This window comes from Protopterus annectens, chromosome 2.part1 (genome assembly GCF_019279795.1).
Source record: "Protopterus annectens isolate FY-2018-M chromosome 2.part1, PAN1.0, whole genome shotgun sequence".
NCBI lineage: Eukaryota > Metazoa > Chordata > Ceratodontiformes > Protopteridae > Protopterus > Protopterus annectens.
In genome coordinates this window covers 1,787,791,051-1,787,796,628 of record NC_056729.1, presented here as the reverse complement: position 1 = coordinate 1,787,796,628, position 5,578 = coordinate 1,787,791,051, and positions in this window count along the sequence as shown.

Genomic DNA, 5,578 nt, shown 5'->3' with positions numbered 1-5,578 from the left:
ATTTCCGTTTACCTCAATGTAGTGCAGTCTCGGAGTTAGTATATTTAAGTAGGGGGGGGGGTTGTGGGGGGCTCGGCAGTTTATTTTATTTTTTTTATGTTGTTCGAGGTTTTACTTAATCGATCAATAAAGTTTGACCTTTATTGATTCGATTAAGTAAACTTTCAATAACATGATATAGATGTGATAGGACTCAGGAAGTTAGGATTGGTGAAACTCATTCCACAGTTTTATTTTATTTATTTATTTTACATTTGTTTACTGGGAGAGTTTGACTGGATACAGTTCCTGTTTCAATGTAGGCCCGGGGAGGAAAGCTCCACATTTACAACAGGACAATTGTCCAAAATATTACAGCAGAGCTGTGGTGGTGGTGCTGCGGTAGAGTTGTTGCCTCACAGTAAGACATTGTCCTGTTCGATTGTCAGCTAGAGCTTCTTCTGTGTGGAGACGTGCGTGAATGGGCGTACCTTCGTTGAAGGTTATGCGTCGGGGCCGGCAACTCGGCATGTAAAAATCTACTGCCAATCATTACCGGATTGGAGTTCCGCTGTGGCGACCCCTAACCGGGAAAAGCCGAAAGACACAACAACATCAAAACATTACAACAGAAAAATAACACATTGATACAGTGCAGTACATACAGAGTTCTTAATGCATCAATTTTACATGTATAGACTAAGGGGTTTATACACATTTCTTCTAATAGAGAATATGATACGTCTATTTACCAAAAACCTTATGTATGAGTATAACTGTGGAGAGATAACACAGGTAAATACTACAATATTATTAGGGAGAGATGATGATAAAGAGATGATAGACCGGTTACTAACTGAGACCAGTTAACAGTGGAGTCCCTCATGGCTGCATGCTGGGCCCACTCCTCCTTGGCATATATTTCTCGTAAGTTAAGGCCAATATCAAGGGCCTCTGGTTGACCAAGTCTGCACATGATTGCAAATTAAGAGCAGTCACAGAATCCCCCAAGACACTGACATATTACCAGAGAATCCAACAGAGAAATGACTGGTGTCAAAGCCACAGCTTAAAAGTCAGTGCCAAAAAATGCATAATAGTACGTTTTGGTAGGTTAGCCACCCCTAGGAAACTATAATGGACAAAAGTCCCCTAAGAATTGACCCAGTAGTCATGCGTTTGGGTGCTCGTGTAGATAGTAACATACCGTTCAACCAGCATATGTCCGAGGTAGTAAGGAAATCATTTTATGTCCTTCGGTTTTTAGTGGGGACATGGCATCTAGGTCCAGAGAGGTCACCAGGCCTCTGTATTCGGCCCTCATCAGACTCATTGAGTATAATGCCCCCTTTGAAATTTATCTGGCAAGACGCATGCAGCAGTTAGAGTTTGCAAAGCTTCATTGCAAAAATAATAAAGGGCATAAACACAATGCCCTATGTAGATTAAATCCAAGCCGTACTAAAGATTGCGGAGAGGTGACCTCCTCCTGGCTTTCATTTATTTATTTCCAGTTTGATTACCGGGCAAGTCCACTGGGCCCATAGTTCCCGTTTTCAGTGGAGGACCTGGGTGAAAAGCTCCAATAAACATAATACAATACAAATATCAGAGATCCAGTGATGCATAGTATAGGTCATACTGAAAGATGCATATTATAGGACAGTTACATAATATGCACAGAGTAAGACATGTTCAAACAAATTAGCTTAAGGTTGTTCTGAGGATTATGGAGATGCATTTAAGCAAACACTCACAGCAGTAGAATTAGGGTAGAAATTTACAAGCACTCCTATAATATATATATATATATATATATATATATATATATATATATTATGTTTGTGTGTATGTGTGTGTGTATGCATACATATATATATATATATATATATATATATATATATATATATATATATATATATATATATATATAAATTTTTTTAGACTCCTGGTGTAGTAAATATAGGAGATTTAGAGAGGATTGGGAACCTGTGGAGTCCTCGAGGGGGCAAATACTTAGAAGTTAGGTAGGGTGATGGCAGGTGCATTTCCATTTAGTGGACAGGTGTTTGAAAAGCAGGGATTTCAAATGGCCAGAGTTTCGTATACTTAGTGTGGGAGGAAGGGAATTCCATTTCTTGCCTATGAAGAAAGAGGCGTAATTGGCCAGCAGGACGTTTAGGCTTGTAGATGGTTACGTTTTGATGTTCCAATCGGAGATTTCTGTTTGGGATGTATGGGGGAAGGATATTTGCTAGAGCAGGGCATTTAGTTGGGTGAAATATAATTCTATATGCAGTTGTGAATTGGAGGTAATTTAGATAGTCTGTGAGTTCTAGCCAGTTCAGAGATTGTAAGGTAAGGCAGTGATGGGTGGAATTCCTGGATTTGGTGGCAAATTTAGAGATTTTATTATAGCAGTTTTCTAGTTTAGAGGAGATGGAGGCAGACAGGTTGGTTAGCAGACGGGCTTCCGTATAAGGAGGGAAGAAGATCGGTAGTGGCCAGAGTTTGCCTAGTGGAGTTTGAAATAGTGACTATTCCTATACAGCATGCCTTGTTTTTGGTGGGTTTTCTTAATATTTTATTGGATGTGGATGTCATATTTGAGGTACTCATCAATAGTAATGCCGAGCAGTTTAGCATATAAGGCACCACTTCTATAGGGGAGTTTGATTGACTAAGGACTTTGAAAGTACTTCTATTGTAGGAGTAAGTCTTTGGGGGGGGGGGGTAAAATTTTTGATTTGCTAGCATTGAGAGAGAGGTGGTTTTGATGCATCTAGTCTTCGGTTATTGAAAATGCAGTTTGGGTTTTCTTGAGCAGTTCAGAGAGGTTAGAGGCAGAGCAGACTAAGGTTGAGTAGTCAGCGTATTGAATGACTTTAGCATCAGGAATGGTAGTGTGGAAGTTATTGATAAAGATGTTAAAAAGCATGGGCCCAAGGATAGATCCCTGTAGTACACCAGTTGGGATAGGTAAGAAGGAGGAGATGGAGTTATTCCGATGTTCATCGTGCATACAGCTGCAGTCATAACAGATGGGTTCTCCTGCCGTCAGGCGGGTCATCGGTCGGCCGAATTCCAAAGTCTAGGTCCAGCGTCGGTTGTCGTCGCTTCTTCCCTGATGTCAGTGCGACAGGGGTGTAAAAGAACCAGCTGATGCCATTTTCTTCAGTCTTTCTTGCCGGGCGGTGCCTGTAGCAGAAGCAGTTCGCAAGTGCCGGTCGGCCAGCTCCTGAGATTACGAAAAATTTGAAAAACCGAAGTCTTCTTAAAAGCTAAGTACTCCATTGGGGAAACTTTTCTTGCCTCAGACCGATGTCAGACAAAGTTAATAATTGTATTTCTTGTGGGAAGCAAATACCGCATAAGGATTTCCATTCCCTCTGTATACCTTGTTTAGGCCCAGACCACGACGTCTCGGTCTGTCACTGTTGTGCTACATTCAACAAACGCACTAAGCGTCGGGCGGAGTTCGCCCAGCATTTTTTTGGGAAAGCATTTAACTATACCATGTCGTCAGATACTCTGACACCAGTTTTGTCTAAAAAACGCAAAGACAAGGACCGACACTCGAGGTCCGCGGCCTCTACCAACACCACGCCAAAGCCGACTCCACGTGGTCCGGTTCTCAGTGAGGTGCCTACGCAGCCCCTGATTACCGACTACACATCTTTGGCGGTGTCTCCTGTACCCGAGGTCGCAGGCTCCTCGGCCCACACCCCTACTACAGATACCGAAGCCACTCTTGACGTTGAAATTCAGAATGTGGACAGGTCCACCTCCACTCAAGGTGTCTTCAGACCTTCCTCTTCTTTCTCCATCAAGGCTTTCACCAAGTCTAAAGCATCCATGCACCCTAAGAGACCAGTTACACAGGGCCCATCTCCAGGCCCCATACCTAAGAAACAGATGCTTAAAATGGCTGAGGATTTAATTACTCTAATCAGAGGTTCTCAGCCACCTCCGGACAAAAGGCCCAGAGTGGAGGAAGGTTCCCCCTCCTCTGATCAGGGCTCCATTATTTCAGAACACTCTGATGATCAGGAACAGTCTTACTCCCCTTTTGAAGACTCTGATGCAGAGGAGTCTATTCCTTCTGTATCCCCCCCCTGAGGATTTCTCATTTGGGGAAACTTTGCATACCTTAAGGGAACACTTCCACTGGGAAGGCCAGGATTATTCAGATTCCAAGAAAAGGCTTAGGGAATTTCTTTTGTTACCCCAGCACAGGCCTCTGGCTATACCTCCTGTTTTGGACATCCTAAATGATGTTTACTCGGAGGCCTGCCTTAACCCCGACTCTCTACCTCCATCTCCAGTTAAGCCTGACGGGTACTACAGGGTTCCTGACTCGCACCAATTTCTTTACAAAAGCCATGCTGCTGACCTAGAAACCATCTCACAGAGACCCTAGGGAGTTAAGACTTCCATTGCCAAAAATCCATTGCCTTCCAAGAGAGAGATTCCAGATCCTTGGAAAGGTGGGGAAAAAAGGTATATACCTCGGCTACCTTAACCATGAGGGCCTTAAACTGTCAGTTTCATATGCTTAAATACCAACAGTTTCTGTTATCTCAATTGAAAAGTAAAATGTCACAACCTGAACAACCAGACTTGAAGGAGTTACAGGATTTGATGCATAGTGCAGAACAAGTGGGTAAACATACCTTACAATGTGGTTTTGATGCACTAGAGGCCTCATGTAGAGCTGCTGTTACAGGCTCAGTCATACGCAGGCATGCTTGGCTCAAGGAACAAACCTTGCCTGATCATGTCAAAGCTAAATTACTAGACGCCCCTCTTCAAAAGGATGTACTATTTGGGGCAAATGCTGAGGAAGTATTACGGAAAATGGAGGAAAAAGCTAAATCAATGCAAACTGTGAAAGTATTTCTGCAGGTTCAACCCCCACGTTTTAGTAGAAATTGGCCTTCCAAAAACTGGTCCTTTCCTGCCACGGACAGACCCCAAAGAGGCAGATACAGGCGCCCGAGGGGCAGAGGACAATCACAAGGATCGTACAGAGGTAGACAATGGCAAGCTCCTACACAAAGAGGTGGTGAGGACAACTCACAGTCTTTCAGAAAGCAAACCCAATGACTTTCCCCTTTGCAGGCCAACCAGGTCTCAAATGGCAGCCCCCTTAGGAGGAAAGCTGGCAATATTCTCAAAAAATTGGCATGTTGTCACAAAGGACAAATGGATCCTGGACATTATAAACAGAGGCTACAAATTCCATTTTCATACCCTTCCAAAAATGAGAGGCATGCCAAAACTGCCACACAATCAAAGGGCAGAGGCACAAAAGCAAATTTCAGATCTTATAAACATGAAAGCTATTCAAGAGGTACCTACACACGAACAAGGTCAAGGTTTTTATTCCAGGCTATTTCTGGTGCCAAGGAAGGGAAAAGATTGGAGACCTATTTTGGATCTTTCCATCCTAAACACATTCCTACTCGTACCAAAATTCGAGATGCTCACTCTACAGCAACTTCTTCCCATGCTGGGCAAGGAGTCTTGGCTGGTAACATTGGACCTCAAGGAGGCATACCTGCATGTCCCAATCAGACAAAATTGCAGAAGATACCTC